This window comes from Accipiter gentilis, chromosome 24 (assembly GCF_929443795.1).
Source record: "Accipiter gentilis chromosome 24, bAccGen1.1, whole genome shotgun sequence".
NCBI lineage: Eukaryota > Metazoa > Chordata > Aves > Accipitriformes > Accipitridae > Astur > Astur gentilis.
The window spans coordinates 23,830,801-23,852,394 of record NC_064903.1 but is presented as its reverse complement, the minus strand read 5'-3'; positions in this window follow the sequence as shown (position 1 = coordinate 23,852,394).

Below are 21,594 nucleotides of genomic sequence, written 5' to 3'. Positions count from 1 at the left end.
GGTATGCCAGCCCTTCTGATGCCAGTCCATGAACTCCGCACGACCACTGCGGCACCGGCACCCGCAGCCGGCAGGAGATGCTGCCGGGGACAGGCATCCCGTGCACAGGGCTGTGGGCTTTCACGGCTGTATTTTGGGTTTGCAAGCAAAAAGGCCAACTGCAGGTGAGGGATTACACAGGGGCTGTCTTGCTGGTCTTGGGCTGGGTTGTCCCATGGACGTGCCAGAGGTGGTCCGCGAGCAGAAGCGGGTCCTCTCCTCCATCAGCGAGAGCTGTGCCCGCTGGCGGGGCGGATGGGGCTCAAGGGAGCAGGATGGTTCTTGCGGGAGCTTTGTGCCCCCAGAAATCTGAGTTCAAAGCCCAGCCCAGCTGCCAGGCAGAGGTTTTGCTGTCCTCGGGCACGCTTCTAGCAGCAGAGCCGTGAGACCACCCTCCCAGGCCGGGTGATGGGGAAAGTCCCGGGGAGGGTCTGGCTTTGGGAGCCCAAGGCTTGGACAGCAGAGAGGGTGCAGCAGAGCAGAGGGAGAAGCGAGCACAGATGGAAACCCCTTTCACCCCTTCCTTCAAATACAGCGTTAGTGATGGCCCTTCCAGCACCCTGAGCTTTCCAAGATGAATCCCACTGCCCAGGGGAAAAGCACCGTGGCCACCGGCTGCTTGGGGGGAGGCAGACGCCAGCAGCCGGGCAGGGGGCATCACCCACCCACCCCTCCCCAGCAGCCCCAGGGACACCCCAGCAGAGAGGGTGCTACCGGACAGACCTCGTGAGGAGTGGGAGCATGGGGAGCCAGCCAAGTTATGTGGGAAATTACCTAATTAGTGCACCAAATGAGCGAGCCACGGGGAAATGCAAACAAACAATGCTCCAAAATGGCCGGGCGCAAATTACCGGAATCAGCCCAATTAGGAGAAATAAGCCCCGTCCAAGCGCTGCTCACAAATGACCCCGGCGGCAGGAGGCCCTGGCTTTCTTCACCGCCAGGACTCACTGCGATTTATCTCCAAGAGCTGTGACTGATTTTAATGCCACCCAGAGCCCTTCAGCTGGGGGGGACCCCAGCCTGCACCCCGAGCTGGCCGGGCACCCCCGCAGCAGCAGCCCCCTCCCCACCGGCTGCAGCCGCTGCCGGAGGAGCCGGGGTGCTGGGTGCCTCGCCTGGGAGACAACTCCATCATTCCTCAAACGGAGGTTGGAGGGGAAAGTCTGGAGGACCTGGGGTCTCAGCCTGGCCGGGAAAGAGTGGGTCCCTGGGGCGGCCACAGCCTGGAAGGGCAGGATTTGTCCCTGCAGCCTTGGAAGGGGCAACCCTGACAGTCAGCTCAGCCTGTGCTTGCAGCCAGGATGAGGGTCCTATGATAGGGAAGGAGGGATGGAAGGAAGGAAGGAAGGAAGGAAGGAAGGAAAAGAGAGAGGAGAGGAGAGGAGAGGAGAGGAGAGGAGAGGAGAGGAGAGGAGAGGAGAGGAGAGGAGAGGAGAGGAGAGGAGAGGAGATAATAAAGAAGGAAAGCCTGCACACAAATGAGGCTTAATTATAATAATGGTATGTAGCTGATTATCAAAGCTAACATTTAGGGCTGGATATCAGATACCATCTGGTGCTTTGCAGCAGGCTGGGAAGGGCCAGGAGAAAACAAAACTCAGGTTAAATCACTGAGAGTGCTGGCTGCGGCGGGGGCGGGGGGCTGTGCTGGGGGCTCAGCTTTCCCTGGGCTGTTGCAGCATGTCCTCTGCCCCTCCTGACTTCAAAAGCCACCCCTCCGGGGCTGGACCCTCTGAGGCTGAACCCCACCAGCTCTTCTCTGTACCACCGGCCATGGCTTTTGGGGCTGCGTCTCATACTCAGGTTGTTGCAAAAGCAAAATCTGCATTGCATGAGAAATTCAGTGCCCGGGATTTGTGCTGGTAAGCGAGCCGGCTGCTTTATGAAAGAGAATTTTTGAACCCTTTTGTCAACAGCTAAATGTTTCCGTTGACAAAGTCAATGCATGATGCGATATTATAAATATTAGATTAATTGTATTGTATAGAATTTATATCACATAAAGATCCAAGGAGTTATTTTTACCTCTGTGAAAAATAAAGCAAGAGAGTTAAAGTGATTTGTTCAGATGCATTTCCCTCAAAAACTTTGTCAAAATCCCCTCATTCCCAGGGAACACTTTGATTTCGATAAAACTGCATTTCTCAGTAGAAAAACCAACCTGTCAACAATTTCAGCTAGCTCTGCTGAATATAGCCTGAGCGCTCATAAAGAAAGAAACTGGCTCCAGAGAGGCACTTCCCTAATTGTGGAGGCTGGTTTCCTTGCAAGGGGCTGGGGGAGCCTGGCAGGCCCCCCCCCCCCCGGAGTTACACACCATGTCCCTGTGGCAGCTGGGGGGGTCCACTGAGCTCCATCGTCCAGCGATGCCGTGTCCGTCGCATCCCCACGCAGGGGAAGCCTCGGAGATGCTGCTCGCCACTGCGGCACCTCCGTGCAAGCTCCCACTGGGATGGGACGCAGCAGCAGCCGGGGGCTGATCCAGCACCCCCCAGGGGCTGCCTGAGCCCCAGCCCTGCTCGGTTCTTGTCGCCCGGGACCCCCAGAGCCCTGTGCACACACACCGGGGGATGGCTGTAACACAGCAGTGAGGGAACCTGTGGGTCTCTCCGTGCATCGAATGGGCAGAAACTGTCAGCGCGGCTGTCTCATTAGCTTTGCTCTCCTAGCAATAAAAATTAGGTAACCTGCAGTCCACCTCATCGCAGAATTAACTGCAGCCTGGAGACATCCCCATGCCTGCCCTGGTGCAGTCAGGGCCGCAGCGTGCCAGGCTCACCCAGCTCTCCCCATGGCCTCTGCCTCCGCTCTGACCCAGCCCAGGTAACGCTCCTTGGATTCGAGGCATCCCGGGATGCGCAGGCGGGTCGTGCCAGGCTGTGCCGAGCCTCCATCCCAACAGCCGCAAGGACGGGATGCGTTCTCCCGGGCACGCAGCATCCCTGCCTGCGAGGCATGGCCCTGCCAGCTCCTGTTAGCTCCTGAGAGTCTCCAAGCTCCACTTAAAACTCTTTATAGTTACCTATAAACTTCAACATTCGAACCATCTCTTTCTGTCCCTGGCGATGCTCTCAACCAGATTGTCACCTCTGAAGGAGCACATGTGCCCACCTGTGTCCGGAGCATCTCTTGCCGCTGATGGATGCACTTTGGGGCAAAGATGATTGCATATTTGTTTGCTCTATTTCCGAGCAACCACTTTGCTTCCCGTGCCGAGGCAGAGCTGTGGCACACGTGCACGAGTGCTGGGCTGGTGTGACCGGCAGTGCCACGGAGGGGACGCCCACTCTGCCGCAGCCCCCCAGCACCGCTCCGCTCCCACCTCTCCCACGTTTCCCCACAGCCCCTTCCCGGAGCTGCCTCCGCTGCTTTCCCTCTGGTCCTGGCTCCGGTGGCTGCTGCTAAAATTAGTGAGGAGCTTCTGTCCATTCTAATACTAATAGGCCCATTTTTAATAATTATGTTTTTGCAGCAATTTTAACCCATCATGGTGTCACAGGGGTATTGATGAAAAAAAGCATCTAATCCCTTTTAATAGATTCCATTTGACAGCGAACGTGTCTCAATGTTCGTTCCCAAAGGCCCCGGCGGTTTCAGTGTCACTTATGGCTGACCTTGGAGGGTAACAAGACCTTCTCCAGAAGAATGGCCCAGTGTCCATCTGGGATCGGGCTCCCGACCCCCCTACTCCCCCACTTCTCAGATAACGAGGCTTTCTCTGCTGCTGCCAAGGTGCCCAGGGAAGTTCTATTTTGGGAGGTCCCACGGGGCTGGTGTTTTTGTTTACTCTTTCTTCTCTGCTGGACATGAGCTGGGCACAAGGGTGAGTGCTCCTTCCTTCGCAGCTCAGGAGATACAGATTTTCTCTCCAGCCCTGCTGCGGGGAAGAGGAAAATCCTCCTTCTCCACACCTGGGAGGTGGGGAGAGAAGAGACAAGGGGGAGCAGCCGTTTGCAGAGCGGTGCCTGCTCGGGAGCACCCGGCTGCTGGTCCCCGTGGTCCCACTCCTGGTTCACCCCCTGACGGGCACGAGGGGGACGGCCACGGCGGGCGAAGCAGCCTGAAGCCTCACAGTATCTCCAGAGCCAGACTGCCTGACCTGTATACATAAATATCCCAGCAAGCACCTGCTGAAAGGTGCCAGACAGCACGTAACAAAGCTGCAGGTCCAGAAATCATTAAACAGGGAAGAATAATTGGCAGCTTTTCTCCAGCATCGCCAAGGTTGGGAGCTAAGGCAGCACCCTCCAGCTGGAAGCGTGTCCTGCCCATCGTCCCACTGCAGGCAGCGAGGCACAGGGAGCTGCAGGATCTGTCCCCCAGCACCTCGCAGGATGGGACAAACGAGGGGTGAAAGGGTTTTGCAGTGTGATGGAAGTGCCCTACGGCCGGACACCCTCCTGCCTGGGCTCTGTGGAGCTGCAGCTGGCCGGGAAGGTGCAAGAACTGGCCCCGTTGCCCCTCCCTCCCCCCAAAAAAAATGCCCCGAGCCCAGAGGTGGTCTGGAAATGGGCAGGTCATCCCCGCCTGGCTGCGAGCCCTGACCCCTGCGAGCCCCCAGCTCCTGACCCCTGCTCCCCCTTGCTCTCAGCTCTCCCCCCACGCCTGCCCCCCGCTCCGTCCGGTTTCTTTCCCTCCTGTCCCCTCCTTTCATCTTCCATGGGTGGAAAAGGGAGCTCTGTGTGTGTCCAGGGCACTGGAGGAGCGAGTCGTGCCTTGTGGCGGGGGGCCGGGGGGGGGGCTGGCTCCCCTGGCAGCGGGCTGGGGGGCAGGAGGAAGGGCAGAGCCCTGCTGTAGCTCACAGCTAAATGCTGCCTTTCACTCCAGCATTCCCAAGGAAAGTAATGAGAATAATTAAAGGTAATTTCATTTATTTCAGCTTCAGCATGTAAAGCAGAAGGGGATGGGGGGTTTCCAGCTTCTCACTGAAGGAGGGAAGGGAAGAAAGCAGAGCTCTGAAGCTGAGCTGCCCGCAGGCAGCAGGACCTGCTGGCAGCCCCCTTTTTACCCTCCTGGGGCCACGTCCCCTCTCTCCAGACCCGGCTGTTTGTGGGGCTCACCTGGGAGAGGGGGTTCCACCGTGGCGTGGGGTCACTCGGAGAGCGGTTCTAGAGAGGGGAGGTGGTCCCGGGGGGAGCCTTCCCTTTGAGAGACCTGTGCTGGAAATGCCTGAGCAGCCTGCACTAGAATTACCCTGTTCCACAGCTGAAGAGAGGTACAGAGTGGGGAGAGCATCAACAGGGCTGTGCTTTCCCCCCATTCCCTTGCAAAGGGAACGCAGAGTGATGCTCGCTGAAACGGTGCCAGCTCAGATCAATCCTGGCGAGGTGGAGCCGTGCCTGCAGCCCATCCATGGGCTCGCATAAGAGCAGGGCCCGTGGTCCTCGGGGGCGAGCCCCCCCAGAGTGGTGTCAAGAGCTCATCAGGCACTACCACCGCCCTGCATCACTGCCTGACCCTGAGGAAAGCAGCCCCCGGGAGCTCGGAGCGGGGACTCTAATCGGTGGTTAGTTACACAAATACCCCGGACTGAAGGGACCTAATTGGATGGTGACAATGCTGAGCTGGGTAATTAGGAGACCATAAACCACACAGGTCACAGCTCCTCCAGCGGTACATTCAATCACCACGCCATGAGCACGGCGATCCTTCCCGAGCCCTCCTGCTTCTGTGTCACACGCAGACACTTCTTGGGGCTAAAGGAACTCCCCCTTCAGCCTGAGGCTTCATCTCCAACCTTGGCATCATGACAGCAGCCCTGGGAGGCTGCCTGGTGATGGGAGAGCTAAGGACACCAAACTTTCCAAAATTTGGGCATTTTCTAACTTCTGTGAGTGCAGGGGACCGTATCCCAGAGCATCCCAAAACACCTCCCTGCAATAGGGGGACGGGTGGGGACAGGGTGGCAGCGCTGCCGGGAGGTGATGGAGCAGCCTGAGCAGAGAAAACTGCGTCCCACAAGTGCTTGTTCTGACGTGGGGACCGCTTCAATTCACCTGTGCTCTTGACCCCATTGTGTCTCTTCTACATGAATAATGCTGGCGCTCATACTTTCCCAGCACACGCGCTCATTAAATATAAATTTTACACTCAAATATTAAACAGCAGCATTTTCAACGGCGTGTTTGGGTGCATTTGAAGTGATCCCTGCTCCGGTAAGTGACAGGAGGCATCCAACTGTGGGAGAGGAGAAACACCGGGCGATGCCCACGGCTGGCCAACACAAGCAGGAGTTGCAGGATGAGCTTCTGAGCATCTGGTCTACAGGCAGATTCACAGACAGGAATGAATGTCAGGGAGAAATTTGTAAATCGTTCCTCACAGTAAATATGATTCAGAAAAGCAGCTTCCTCGATGAAGTGCCATTAAAAAACAAAAGCAGGGGAAAAGGGCAAATACCTCAGAAGCAATGCTTTCACTGCTTTTCTCCCCATCTTCACATCACCAAAACCACACTGGTAGCTTTCTGGCTTGAAGGCATTGGAATGGCCGGTGGGTGCATCCAGTACAAGAAAAGGGTCTTGCCACTGTTCGATACCTGTCATTGCTCATCCCAGGGGCTGTGAAGGTGCCATGAAAGCTCAGAGCCGCGTGTCTGAGGGCTTTCCCTCACCTCACCCACCAGCCCTTGGTGCATCTGGGGTTGCGGCTGCCCGCTCGCCCTCCCCACTGCTCCCAGTTTCCAACGCGGCTGTGTGAACGTGCTGCCCTTTCCCAGTGCCCCCCAGCCCAAGGGGAAGGTCTGCAGGGGATGAAGGCTGGCAGGGAGCCTGCGGGTCCCCTCTGTCCCAATCAGCTGTGATTGAACGCAGCCCCGAGCCCCCGGTTCCTCTGCACGTTTGACGACGAGCATCCGTGGAATCTGCAAGCCATTAGCTCTCTGTTATCTTTCTGGAGATGCTGAGGTGAGCCATATGGAAGCACTTACTCGTCAACAGCCTGGGACAGAGTTTGGTGGGGTGGCCAGGACTCAGCCCTTTGTGAACTGCAGAGAAGCTGGAACGCGTCCATTGACCCATTTAATGAGCTCCGGCAAGGGGAATTTCACACTGTGCCTGGAGCGGCAGTAACCTTATATGTAGAGAGAGGGGGAGATAATTTCTAATCTTGTCAATCACGCCGTTGTGAAATCCGCAGCAGGGTTTCTTATAGCGTGAGGGCCAAGGAGAAGGCGGAGGGCCTGATCCAGGTTCTTGCAGAGCAGGAGTGCACAAGAAAGGCCTTTCATTATTTTTCTTCGCAGTCTCCTCATTTCCTCACTGAAAAAACCAACAATATATTTATTAACTAGACAAATATTTGACTGGGACAACATGCTGAAATGACCTGCAAACGCCTCCTCGTTCCCACCAAGAGGGGCTCCTGCTCCCACCCGCAGCCGCTTTCACACACTGCGTTAGGAGGTGGGCTGCTGCCTGCTCTCCCCAAACCCTGCTGGGCCTCCAGCAGCTCCGTCCACCCCCTCCTCCTCCTCCTTCGGAGGAGGAAGAGAGGAAAATACCTCCCCCAGGTACCTCACTGGCTCAATCCCGCTTGCCTGCGTGCCAAAGTTACTTGGATGGTCTTGCAGACGCTCCTGCAGGGCTACCTGCGGCTTCTGATTTGAAGGCACATCCTTGCTACGGGAACCACGGTTGGTCCAAGCATCGTGGTGCAAGGGAGGACAGAGGACACGAGGGCAGTTTGCACCAAAGACCTGTGTCCCCACCTGGTTTGGCTGGGGAAGCTCTTTCTGCTGTGCTGTGTCCCTGCAAGGTCGCCTGTATTTAGGGGATGGCAATGTTACCCCAAGCCAGCCTTTTGCACATCGGTGGGACACTCTGATGTCATGGCGCTGCCTGCACCGTCGTCTCCACCGCAGGGAACCTCTCCAAGATTGAGCTCCAAGCTAAAGAAACAAACAGAGTCTTTTTTCCCTGTTGTTTTTCCTGTTTGCCTAAGAAACATAATCTTCCCCCGAAATGAAAAAAATAATAATAACTTACAGGAAGGCCCCAAGCATGAGCCGGTTTGTGTGTGATTTCAATCAAAACAGGCTTTAAAAAACAAATTCCTTCGATATTCATCACATGTGTAAAACACATTAAAGGGGGACGATGGACTAGGCCAGAGGAGCGGAGCCCTTCTGCTCCTGCCCGCACCCAGAGATGCAGCTGAGCATCAGCGAGAGCTTCTCCTGCCTGGTGAGACCCTGCGTCCCCATCGGAGCTGGGAGAGGACAGGACACCCTCGCCGGGCAGGGACCCAGAGCTCACCGGGACCAAGTACCTGACTATCCTAAAAACCTGCCCCAGTTTGATAGCAAAGCCAGTAAGAACGCTAATCAATAGCATCTGTCTGATTGCCTCCTCTCACCCTACTAGACCCCAAAGCCGAACAAGTAATGCGTTTTACTGCTGCAGTGGAATGCGGCTGCCTGGGGAAGGCAGCCCTGCCTGGAGCTGCGAGAGTAGCGGGACGGACCGGGATGCTCCGGACAAAGGGGCAAACTGTGGCTCGGGACTAACTCCCCTCATCTTGTGTGTCTGCAGATAGCAGGAGTGATCTGGGTTTTCCTGGTCTAAATCGAGGCTCTGAAATGGAAGATTTCAGTTCTACATATCTGGGTTCACTTTACAGAATCAGTTTTGAAATCCCCACCTTACATTCTCCTTCGAATCCCTGACATCCAACACCCTTGCAGTACCGAGGATTGCCATATTCCCAGGTTTGATCCTGGCAGCAAGGGCGGACAGGCCAGAAATCACAGTGACGGGCTCTCCCTGCTTATGGAGCCCTCAGCAGCAAAGTCTTAGCGGAGTCCAGCTCTGCGTGACACCACGAGCAGCCGGCCCTGTGCAGCTCACACCTCTATTGCACGTCCCCCGCCCACTGGGGCATGTTTGCAAAACTGCTTTTTTTTTTCTTCTTTTTTTTCCCCCTCTCATTATGGTGGATTACTACTTATTTGCACATATGCCAACGCAAAGTGACTGACACTGAAACGAGCACACACCCCGCCCCGGGTCACACTTTCCTGGCAGGGTCTCTGCTCTCCGCTGGAGTCGCAGCCCTCGCTGCACCGTGCCGTGATCATTATCCTCGGAGTAACACAGCCCGTTTTCTGTGGGTTCCTCATTTTTACGAGGTGTGATGGGGAAGGAATGCTGTGTACAGTTTAATTAGGGACTAAGTACCTTGGGGGGGAGTGGAAAGCAGCAGATACCCCGGGCACTAGCCCCCAACACTCGATCCCCCATTAAAGCAGTCCCTTTGATGTCTGCAGCCCAGGTGTCCCACCGTGCGCGGCCAAGGGCAAGGGGAGGAATCGGCAGCCGGTGAGGATGCAGGAGGCTGCACGGCCAGGCAGCCCCTCACCCCGCATCCCGGCCACCGGGCACCCCTCGGTGCATCCCCGGCACGGCCGGAGCCGGACACCTCTGTGCCTGGGGTGGGGGGCTGGCAAACCCAGGAATCTAGGCAGGTGATGGGAGAGAAATGGGAAAAATCAGCAGCAAAGGGAGACAAGGGGGGAGAAATCGGGGCTCTGGGTTTCTGAGGGCTGATCTGGGTTCCTGGCTTGGAGGGAAAGACCCCCCCAGGCAAAACCTCGGGGGACGTACCGCCCTGCGGAGCCGTGGTCGGGACAGGACTGCGGGACGGCACTTGGGTTTGGCCCCTTCCCCAGGGGGTGAAGATCCACTTTTCCCCAGCTCCTTTTTCTGTCTTGTTATTTTGTCCAAAAACCTCTGGGACAGGGAACCAAGGGTGAGCACAGAGAACCCGCAAAACAGCCAAGGACAACACGATGTCCCGGCCAGAGGCTTTACCTCCACGTCCAAGGCGGAGGGGAGGGCTCGGCTATCTCCCCGGGAGCCCGGGTCTGGATGCCGCTCTTCCCTGCCTGATGCGGAGCAGCTACACGGAAATGGGATTTGGCTTCAGGAACATTTTAATTCCTGACACCCTCCACAGCAGATCCCTGGCCCTGACAAGGAAGGATGCCACAGGCTAAACTGTTTTTCCTCTCTGTGGTCACCGCAGGGAGGCACAGCGCCCGTGCCCCATCCCACCCGGGGGGATGCCCAGGAGCCGCAGTGGGTCCCAGGCAGTGCCGGGACCCCAGCCAGGCTGGGAGCGATGCTCCCACACGCCGGGGCAGGTACCTGCTCCTCGCCCCATGACTCACGGCACAGCCGGGCACACGGTCCCAGGGAGGCTGAATCAGCACCCCGAGGGCAGGAGGGGGCCATTCCCTCCCCCTGCACCCAGAAAGGCGTCGTGACCTACCCCTGCTCCATCTCCTGACTTGTTGTGGGCTGCAGGCACACGTTGTGGGAATTGGTGGTGTTGTGTCAGCGTTTGCTCATTGCACGACAAGCCGTGGGGGCCAGGGGCTGGGGGGAGTTGGGACAGGGGGGTCCCAGCTCGGAGACGCGCTGGAGCCAGCACATCGCCCACGCCAAAGAGCCGAGGCCGGCGGCGTGCAGCGACCTGCCCCATCAGAGCAGAGATGCACAAAGATGGCACCGGTCGGGGATCTGGGTCTCGGGATGCTCCCCGAGGTGCAGGCTGGCTGAGGACACATCTGGGGACAGGACGGAGGTGACCCTCTGCCCGGTGAGCTGAGACCCCCCCTTCAGCCCAATGCGGCTTTCCCCTGCCGCAGCCCTGCCAGCTCGCCAGGATGCTCCGCAGGGAGCGGCTTTCCCAGGCTGGGTTTGGGCTGGGGGGTGCACGGAGAACCCCGGCAGCATCCTCCTCGCCACCATCCCTTTCACTCTCAGGGCTGGTTTGAATTACAGTGGCGAAGCCTCATTTCTCTTCCTCCTGGGCTGGCGGGGTGCCGGGACCACGCAGGGAAGGGAAAGGAAGGGAAGGGGTGTTTCTGCTGGCAGCATTGCCAGCCATCAGAGGAGTTACGGACACTTCATAAATATCTGCTGTTTTAAGAGCTCGCAGGCTGCAGATGGCCACGGCAGAGGAGGGCAGGGAAACTCAACCGCCCCCGCCAGCGCTGCGAGGGGAACGGCCTGACACCCCCAGCCAGGGCATCCTCCTCTCCCAGTGTCCGTGGAGGGTATTTGTCAAATATTGCACGGACCCCTTGCTCTGCTCCATGCACCGCACGTCCCATGCTGCCCGGGATGCTGGGCAAGGACCGGCTGGCAGGGAGCAGGATGGCTGCAGCTCCCCCTTTGCTGCGTGAGCTCCAGTGCTGAATGCCTTGCCCTTCCCTTGCTGCCCCACAGCACCAGTGCTCCCTGCAGAAACAGAACCCACTTCGCGTGCACCCACTGCCACGCAAAGCCCAGTCCCGTGCAAAGCAGCGTGGGCAGTCCGCGGGGTGCCATGGGGTGCTGGGGCCACCCTGGGGACACTGGTCCAGGACCTGCGACCATGCAGCAAGGCAAAGCCCAGGGCAGGTCCATCGTCGACATCCCTGTGTGCCTCTTCCCTGCAGGGGCACTACTCCCCACGCAGCCCCTGCAGGGCTGGGAGCTCCTGGTTATCAGTGGGGTGCAGCACCCAGGTCATCCCATCTGAAATCTGTGGCAGAAAAGGCAACTAAACCCAAGAACCCTGCCTTTGCCGGGCAGCGCTAGCATCCCTCCTCCTCCTCCGCAGGGCGCAGCCTCCGTAGCACCCCGCATTTACAGAGGGCTCCAGTGTTGCAAAACGTGGGTCAGCAGGAACCGGGGCCGCTTTCAAGGCTGGGCGAGACCCCCTTCCCCATCCTTGTTGCTTCCCATCCCCACGGGGCTGTCATCACGCAAGACAGGAGAGTGCCCTGCCTGCCGCCCTGCCCGCCCTGCCTGCACCTGAGGAGCGCAGCCGCACAGCACCGCTCTCCCGCCTCCACGTCTACCGCAATGTGACTCCTCCGTTCTGTAAATAATTTCCATTTTCATTTCTTAGCACCAGGGTGACACATGGAAGTGGAGATGTGAACTCAGCACACACACACATGCCTTCCCTGATTAGGACAACTTTTAAGTAGGTCAGAGCCTGGATTTAAGCTGCTTGACAGTTCCCCTATAAAACATACCTAGTTTAATGCCCTGTATATTTTTTGTGATGTGAAATAGGAGCAGTTTATAGGGGCAATGTGGGGTAGCAGATGTTATTCCCATGCTGGGGGAGGGCAGCAGTGGGGAAAGTGACTGCTGTAAATGAACTGGTGATTAAGGTCATTAAAGAATCTTAACCCGGGGGCACTGGGGGACGGGAAGGGGATGGCCAGGCTCCACCGGCACTAACAAGCCATGCTCGCCAGCCATTCCGTCCCATCCCTGCGGTCACAGCTTCCCAAGAAGTCCCACCTCGGTTTAGGCAGCTTAATGCCGCCAGTGGGCATTATTTATATCACTATATTTATATCTTTCCTTAAATCTCCAGCTCCCGGAGTCCTGTGATTATAGAAGAAAGGTCACTTTTGGCCTTGCCTTTCCCTTTCTATTTTTTGGAGCTAAAACAGGAGGTCACCCATGTTTGTGGCTGGCAGAAAAACACATTTCGAAACAAGATCCCTACAGAACCAGACACCACAAGGCGAGCATAAGAGAAAGCACTCATATCGGTGGAAACTCATAATCACCTGGTGCTCCAAAGCCTGTCTCGCAGTGCCCGCACGCTCAGTGTCGGCAGTGCTGCATCACCACACAGCTTTGCCACGGCACCGCAGATGCTGCCCATGACCAGGAGGCCCCCAGGCCCCCCACCCTGCCAAGGAGGGGCTGATCGAACACCCACTGCCATGGCCTGAGTCATTTGGGGACCTGTGGGTCCCCCTCTGCAGCCCCACTCCTCTGGGTCAGAGATAACGGTAAAACCCTGGACCTCTGGCAATGGAAGCTGACCCTCCTCGTCTTCCCTCTGGCCATCGGAGAAGTTTGGATGGGGACATCGTGGCAAAGACCTTTGGACCTGCAGCGACCCTCTGCACCTCCTGGGCTCCCTCGGGCCACAGAGCACCCACGACCGAGGATGCTCGGCAAGGCTTTGCTGCCTGGAGAAGCTGCTGCCCTTACTGGGGCTCCCTTTTAGCAGCCCCCCTCACCCTAGCTCACCTGGCACCCCCCAGCTCACCCCGCAGTGCCCCGTAGGCAGCTGCCTGGGGGTTTATCCGCCAGCCCCCGGCCCCCACTCCTCCCACACACCTCCAGCCCCTCAGCGACACGCTTTCTGATGAGAAAGGAAAGAGGCATGATTTAAACCTGACCTCTCACCCCAAGCTGTGTCTGTAATCAGACGAGCAAACATTAATAGGCCGAGCCAGGCAGCGGAGCCCAAAGCCCAGATAAAACCCAGCCCCGACGACAATTCAATTTCCTTCCATGAGATCAACTTGCAGCTTTAGCAAAGCCACTTGTGCGGTCGCTGGGCTGAAACAATCTGGGCTGGCAGGCACGGCCGCGCTGCCTTCGGCTGGCACCGCCTGAGACGCTCCCGCACGGCAGCCCCCCCACCGACCCACACCTTCCTGGGGGCTGCCCGCCACCCCAGCACCCTCCTGGGGGCTGCCCACCGCCCCACAGCACCCCAGCACTCAGCACAGCCCAAGGACACTGATCTCATGCATCCCTTTGGACCGAGGGTTGGGAGCACATGAGACTTAGTGCCTTGCAGGAGAGGGCTTTTATTTCCAGGGAGGGCTTTTTCATGCATGTATAACCCGGGGAGGCTTGCGGGCTGCCCCAGGGAGGCCAGGCTTGGCCCCCTCCCCAGAGCACCCATGGGCATCATCAGCCAGGCTGGCCAAGGTGGTGAGAGGGTTGCAGCGTGGTCCTGGGGCAGGGACAGTCCTGCCTCCAGGCTGGCCATCCTGATCCCTCCACAGGCATGCAACCTTCCTCCTCCTCCTCCTCCTCCTCCTCCTCCTCCTCCTCCTCCTCCTTCTCCTCCTGCTCAGACCCAGTGTACACGGGGAGGTGGGGAAGGCTGGAGACTGAAGTGCAGGGGGGATGTGTTTTCCATTGCAAGCAGCAAATAATGTCCGCATGAAAGGCACGATGCTGGCTTTTGCTTTCTCTTCTTCTTTTTTTTTCCTTTTTTTTATTGCCTTTGCTAATCTTTGACCTAGATAGCAAGGAAACTTGACAGGAGAGGAGGGGGGTGGCTGGCAGGGCTGGGGCGCAGCAGGCAGCCTCGTGCCAGGGCACGGTGTGGGGACAGCACGGGGGGTAGGGAAGGGCAGGCCCCAGAAACAGAGCCCTTCATGGGAGCAGTGACAGAAATTTTTGAGAAAAAGCAAATAAAAAAACCTATCAACCCAAATTTTCTTGAAGAGCATTCAGATGATGGAGTCCATGTTTTATTGTTGTGTTATATCATTATAATGCCAAGTTTTCAGTGAGGTTTGGAGTTTCTCAGTGTCTTTGTGTGTATACATTGATGTAAGCACACATATATGTTGACTTTCATGTCACATTTCCAGGCAAGGGAGCGATGCGGGCAGGGAGACAAACCTCTGTCCCAGGAGCCAAAATCCCACTTTAAGTCAAGGGCAGGAGACCGGAGCATTGCCCACCGCTCCTCTCCCAGCAGAGCCTCCCTCCCTCCACATCCAGTCCCCCATTGCTGGGCGGGAATTACTTTTATTACTGGCATATAAGCCCTACTAGATGCTTCCAGTTTACAACCCGCTGCCACCGATTTCCAACCCACTGCCACCGATTTCCAACCCACTGTCACCAATTTGTTACCTATTTCTCTCAGTTGAGCACACACAGGGATCCTTTATTAAAAAAGCAAATCTGCAGAAGGAGGCTTTTACTTTAAACATGCACCTCAATAACCACAGAAAGACCAAATGTAAAAACAATCATCTAAAGTCTCAGTCCTGCATCTCCTGCATTGGCACTCGCTGGCTTTACTCAGAGATCACAAACTCCCTTGTGTGCTGCATGCACAACTCCAGCAATCCCAGTCTCAGGGAAAAGATTAGCTCTTAATTCCCCGAAGCCAAATCAGGACACGACACAGCCCATATTGTTCCAATTTACACCTCCTTATGAGTTTCCTCAGCTCCCTTTATAGTCTCAGTCTCTGTGCTGTGAATCTTCCCCATTTCCAGTCGCTCCAGTCTGGGGGCCCACCAGCCCTGGGGTCCCACGGCCCCCTGCCCCGCGGTGGGCGGCCGCTCCGGACCCCGACGGCTTTCCCTCCATGGGCTGCACGGACAGGACCCCCCGACAGCTCCCGGCCACCTCCTGCCCGCAGCCTGCCCCGGGCTGCTCCCGTCCCCTCGCACAAGAACCTGGGCAGAGCGAACCACCGTGCACCAGCAGGCAGCGGTGCCGGTCCCGGCGCCCCTCGGGCGTCTCTCGGCGGTTTGGCACCCAGAGCCCTGCAGCTGAGCCGAGTTCAGAAGTGCCTTGGCTAAGAGCTGGGGTTTCAGCCTCACACTGGGTGCTCCGTGCTGGATATCATAGCTTCAGGCACGGAGGGTTTTTCTCATAAGATGTTGCAGGCTGTTGTTATTCTGATTTGGAGGATTTTAAAATTTTTTTAAATTTATGGAACATGAGGATCTGATGAGCAAGACAGCAGCCTCAAATAACCTCTAGCTTGGCGGGAAGGCAAGTCCTGGCTGTTTGGGATAAACACAAGCTATTAGGAAGCTGCCCTTTCCCAAGCCCGAAGCAGGGATGCTCTGGGAGGGGATGCAGCAATGGCAGGAGGGCAGCCGTCCTGCTGCAGGACAGGGAGCCCTGAGCACCCGTCTCTGCTCTCACACCGTTTTCCTACCTCCATAGCCATCAGCAGGTGAGGTCTCTGCTTCCCTGCCCTTCCACGGTCCCCAGACACGGCGGTTGCACTCCCATGGGTGCTCCCTGCTTGGAGCGAGGTGCAGCCCCAGCACCAGCCCTCCGCATTGGGGACTCTCCCAGCCAAACCAGCAAAACCCACAGGCCACACGTGCAGGTGTGCCAAAACCTCCTCTTTGTGAGAGGCAATTTATTCTCACATTCAATCCACTGGCTTAAGGGATCTGATCTGGTATTTTCTGCTGTTAAACAATGGCTCCCGCAATGGGATGAGAACAGAGAAATGCAGAAAAGTTTAGGCGGCTTTGGTGAGCCTGGCATGGGCGGCCAAGGGCTGTGCTGGGGGCAGAGAAGCTGGTGGTCTCTAGGGCAGCAACAGCGGGTCCGAACCCAGGCACAGGCTCCGCTCCCCGCAGTGCTGCCGCAGATGCCAGGTCCCCATGGGATGATTTTTCCCCATATCCTTTCTCTCCCCCCAAGGAAGACCTGGCTCTCCCCTTCATTGCTGGCAAAAGGGGATTTTATCCTCCCCCTGTCCTCAAAGAGCCACCGGCTGCTTCTTCCCGCAGCTACGGTGCCCTGGCCAAGGCTGTCAGCAGAGCCTGGGGCTTGATGTGGCCGTGGTGGGGTTTCACCCTCTCTGGTGCATGAAGGAGTTAACGCGCCGAAAACCCCACATCCTCCTCAGAGGGTTTTCCAGGGACGTGGACCAAATCCTATTACAGCAACACTTACCTGGGGAGCAGTGGGGAGGGCAGCCATGCAGCAAACCTCAGTGGTTTGCTACTTGATTTGTTCCCCAGGAGTAGAGAGCTGATGGCGGAGCAGCCCAAGAGCAGCTGCAGAAAACCCTTGCAGCCCGGGAGCTGCTTTTCTGCTCTAAATACCGTAACGGGGGCCTTGGAGATGGCACCTCTGAGAGCACATTCCTCCCCTTGAGCCAGGATGCTGCGGAGAGCGAGGAGCTAGCTACTGCTTGTTGTACTCAGGACCACCCTTCTGCCTTCATTTTGGAGGGCTCTGGACCATCAAATTCACGGTTCAGGCTGGCACCCTGCAGCTGCCGGCGTGCTCAAGGCACAGCCAGACTCATCGGGGAGCCACATCTCACCTCAGCCAAGCAGAGAGGAGAGAAAAAAAAGGTAAAAAGAAGAAAAATGAGACCAATTTCCCCGAGCAGAGGAAGGGGAAGGCGAAAGCAGCCATTTGCCATATCCACATCCCGGAGAGAGCGGCCGACGGCCGGCACGTGGCAAAGCACCTCGGCAAGGACGCGTCTGCTCGGCTGTCGGAGCGCGGGACAGGGAGGGTTTGTTTTGTGCAGGCTAATAGAGACCTAGCGGGATAATTGGCATGAGTGGAGGAATGACACAGCCCTCTTCCGGAGAACGGAGCCCTCCTAATGGGAGCCAGGTGGCAATGCCCCCCCAGCCCTGACCCCGGGTCTCTCCGGAGCGAAGCTGCGAGCACGACCCTGTCTGCGGGATGAAAGCAGCCGTCCCTCGCCCCCACGTCACCCAGCGAGTGCAAACAGGTGTGGGATCGCTCCGTCCCATCCGAGCGCACGCTCCCTCCGGGCCGGGCTCTGGCACAAGGAGCAGCTGTGTCCCCAGGCCGTGGCACGTTTCCTAATGGACTGCAGGGCGAGCGAAATTGCCAGCGGGTCGCAGCCGGAGAGCGGCTGAACGGCTCTGCTGGAATGTCAAGGACGGAGGGGACAGATGGTCTGTGTCCGTCAGGGAACGGAGCGGTCCTTGGCCCTTCCCCCCCACCCCGTGCTGCCTGCAGGGATTTGCTTTCTGCTCCGGGGCAGCTGCCGGGGAGCGGCAGGCGATGGGATGCGGGGACGAGCCGCCCGCCGTGGCCATTGCCACCTCCTCCCTGGTGCCAGCCACGGCCAGCCGTGCAGCATCCCAAACCGCTGCAACCAGCGGGGTCTTTTGTTCGGGAAGGAGGGGTCTTGGGATCAGGCTCGCCAACCCCACCGGTGAGGCTGCTTGGGAGCTCCCTCCCGGCACCGAAGCCCGTGAGATGGCACCAAACCAGATCCCATTCCACTCCCCGGCCCTGGGAACAGTGGGTGACTGGAAAGAGCTTTTTTTTTAACCACTATTTCTGGAGGTACAGTGATCCAAGAATAGAGTTTATGCATAAAATTGGACTCCTCAGTCAGGGTATATAACACCGGCACAGCAACCGGCCCCATAAATCATGCCTCATAAATCTCCGATAATGCATAACCTGCGTGCTGGCTGCAGATCAGCTCCAGGTAACTGGGCTCAGAGAGGAACCAAACTTGGCAGCAAGGTGGAAATCAGAGACGGTCGGACCTTTCCAGGCCACCCCTCTGCCCCAGCACGCCCGGCCCGGCAGCGTCCCAGCCTCCGCGCTGCTCTCCTCTGAGCTACCCCAACCGCAGCTTTCGGGGAGGGGGACAGCGGAGGGGGTGAACGGACCACACGCTGCATGGTCTCAGGCTGCCGAGGCCAGCGAGCCCCCAAAAGCACCACCACTTGCCCCTGGTGCCCATGAAGTAACTGGGAATTTCCAATCGCATCTCTCTCCTCTTTCTCTCGTCCCTGCAGATTTTAATTCCAGGCTGGCTGCCTTCAGCAGAAACCCGCTTGGACCTCATCCTCCTGAAGTCCTGCGGACTCTCATCTGGAGGTAGACATCGCCATCCCTCCTTGCTCCACGCAAGACTTTTTCCCCACGTGCTTCAAAACAGCCATTGTTTCTCAGTGACCGGTCAACCCAACAGCCGGGTACACGAAGGCCAGGAGGAGTTTGATGGAGGGTCGCATTTTATTATGTCCAGGCGCTGCCTGGAAAAGTGGGGGGGGACAGGATGGTCTCCCCCGGGCAGGCAGGCAGCTCCTGGCTCTGGGAGGGGAAGCAGCTGGCAGTAGCTGGTGGGATGGTGGGGCTGCCTGCAGATACGGTGCCACAAGAAATGGGGCGGTGGTAAGAGGCACGTTTCTAGGTAGAAAAGGTACGTTTATAGTCCTCCATCCAAGACCACCATTCCTGGCAGGTAAGCAACAGAGCCCTGTGTCAAGGGAGTCTTTGGGTGTTTGGTTAAAGCATCCAAATGCAGCAGTTTTCATCCAAAGCTTCTCCTAAGTCCATTTAAGTTTTCCAGCTGAGCTGGAAATCTTGTGAGATTCCCATTACACCAGATTCCCATGAGTATACTCTCCCTCACAGGCATTTCCAGTTCTGATCGTGCTGCCGCGCTGCCTACCGCTCAGAAAATAAAGGAGCCAGGTTATCCCCTCCATTCGGAAAAACCAAGACTCCTCTCTCCTCTGCTCGTCCTAGGGGTATAAAAAGAGCGTCTCTCCTTGGATGCACCTTCTCCCGTGGTCCGGTGCCACGCACGGGCAGGTTTCCTGCCAGGATCTGCCCAGAGCTGCTCCGACAGACACGCGCGAGGCGTGCAGCATGGGGAGGATTTGCATAAGCACCAGTTGTTAATTTATGCTCGGTTCTCGGTAGCCGAGCACTCGCACTTCCCAGCCCAAAGCGCTCTCCCTCACACAGCCCCACGAGGGAGGGCATCATCATTTTCCAGCCCGAGCTGCTTAACGTACCCCTCTGAAAAATTAATGTACCTCTCACTCCCTGCGATAGATGGGAGCTGGTTATCAGCTCCTCTCGGTGGAGCACATCATGCCCAAATCAAGCCTAACATCCCACCAGCTGTAATGAGGAGGAAGAGGACCCCAGATGTTTCCCTGGGGCACGTGAGCGGCCCCCCCCAGCCGTGCGGGGGCAGAAGCCGGCCCCAGCCCCAGCATCTCCATCGGGTAAGAGGAATCATCCCTAAACAGCCGGGTAATGCCAGGCGAAGGCTGTCACCGGCCCAGGTGTACCTGGCAGCTGGAGAGCGGAGCTCACGGCACCAAGAGCCTCGATGGAGTTTCCTTGCCCTGCTGCCGTGCACGTATTTGTTGTTTTTTATAATATGAGGTTAGACCATTTCCATCCTGCCTTCCAAAAAAAAAAATCACATTAGCATCGGTCACGTCGCAGCAGGGATAAGCAGAGCGGCACGGCCGGCGAGCGGCTCAACGGGAGCTTCCCAAAGCCGGAGCACCTGCAAGCAGGCAGCGCGGCTGCACGGGCAGGGCTGCCGGCACCGCCGCCGGCACGGCCCCAGCCACGGCACTGCTCCTCCAGGCCCTGGGGCAGAGGGATGGTGCCAGCCGGGCATCATTTTAGATGCAACGCGGGGCAGGCAGCATGGCAAACACGCTACGATGGGAACCTGCCACCCCGGGGTGCACCGGCAGCACCGGAGGAGGCGTTTTTTTATTCTTCCGTCAGGCAAATAAATGGACACTGGGAGTGCAAAAATCGTAGCTCCTTTGCCAGATGTGCCCCATTGCTGTTATCATGGAATATTAATCAGAAAGGCCTGTGTGTAATTTTGGAGTTTTGATTAGAGAAATCTCCCTTACAATAATAATCACGCTGGGGCCTGTATAAATACCAACGGCTCCAGGTTTGTTGGCTGGATAAAGTGGCATGTTGATTGCTCGGCTCGCCTGTTCATCAATCATCCCGCGTTGCCCCCACGTTAGCCGTCCTCCTGGAAAGCCCCCTTCTCCCCAGCTCCCCCGGTGCCTGTCCTTTCATTAATAGCCGCCTTCCTCCTCCCCTTCCACCTCCGTCCTCGCCGCCGTCCCCTGCGCTCGCTCTCGGCCCCCTTCCTCCTCGCCTGCTCCCTGATCCCTGCATTCATCTCGGATTATATAAAGTTTGGCTGCCTTGAGTAAAATAAATTGCAGGCTTTTGAAGGGCTGGGGCTCTGTATATTTTTACGGTTAATGAATCTTCCTGTTTGAGTTTGGAAGATGGGAACTTTGCTTTCCAGCTGCCATGTGCGGCTCTGGCCAATTAAATCAATGGGGGCTGGAAATATCACGCCGGCGTGGGAGAGCATCGGGTGGGAGAGCATCGGGTGCATCCTCCGAGTCCTTCCCCACCGGCCCTTTGACAGGCAACCCCCCACCAGCACTGCCCAGCCCGGAGCCGCATCAGCCCATCGCCCCGAGTTGCACCAGGGTAAAATGAGATCAGCCAAGAAAAGAGGTGGCGAAGCGGGGAGAACAGCACCAGTCGTGCTGCTCGTGGCCACGGTGATGCTACCCGGGTGGGCAGCCACCCAGGACGCTCTGCACGGGCTGCAGCGGGTCCTACTGTGCAGCTGCTGACTCGACACTGCTTGAGCAAAACCTACTTTTTTTCACTCGTCCAAAGCCCTGCAGAGGAAGCGTGCAGCCTGCCCCAGCCCTCAGGACCACGAGGGAGAAGTCTTGCCAGGAGGAGAAGTGAGCTCTGGGCGAATAACTGGCAGCGAGTCGTATGTGTGCTGGGTTTCTCCTTCTTGTCCTCTCCGAGCCGCCTATGGGCAAACTGTTACAGTCCCTAATTTATTCATCATTGCAACTGATTCATCATCTACTTTTTATGTCTGGTTTCTTGGCCTGTAGATTATCCGCCAGCAGTTTGTTGAGCATATTTGACATGTGAAACTCAAGCTGTGTTTACTTGTAGTTCATGTACCATGGCGTTTGGATTGGCCGCCTGCCATCAGCCACGTGGTGCCTGCGCCGTGCCCGGGTTGGTGCAGCGCGGCTCGGCGAGGATGCTCGCACCAGCTCAGCCTTTCCCCGGCTGCAGATATTTCCCGCTGTTGGTAGCACTCGCCTCGCTCCTCCCGGCTCTCCTCTGAGTCAGGCGGCGAGCGAGGAAACCATATTTCTGTGAACGTTCAAATGCATGAAATCCCATAAAA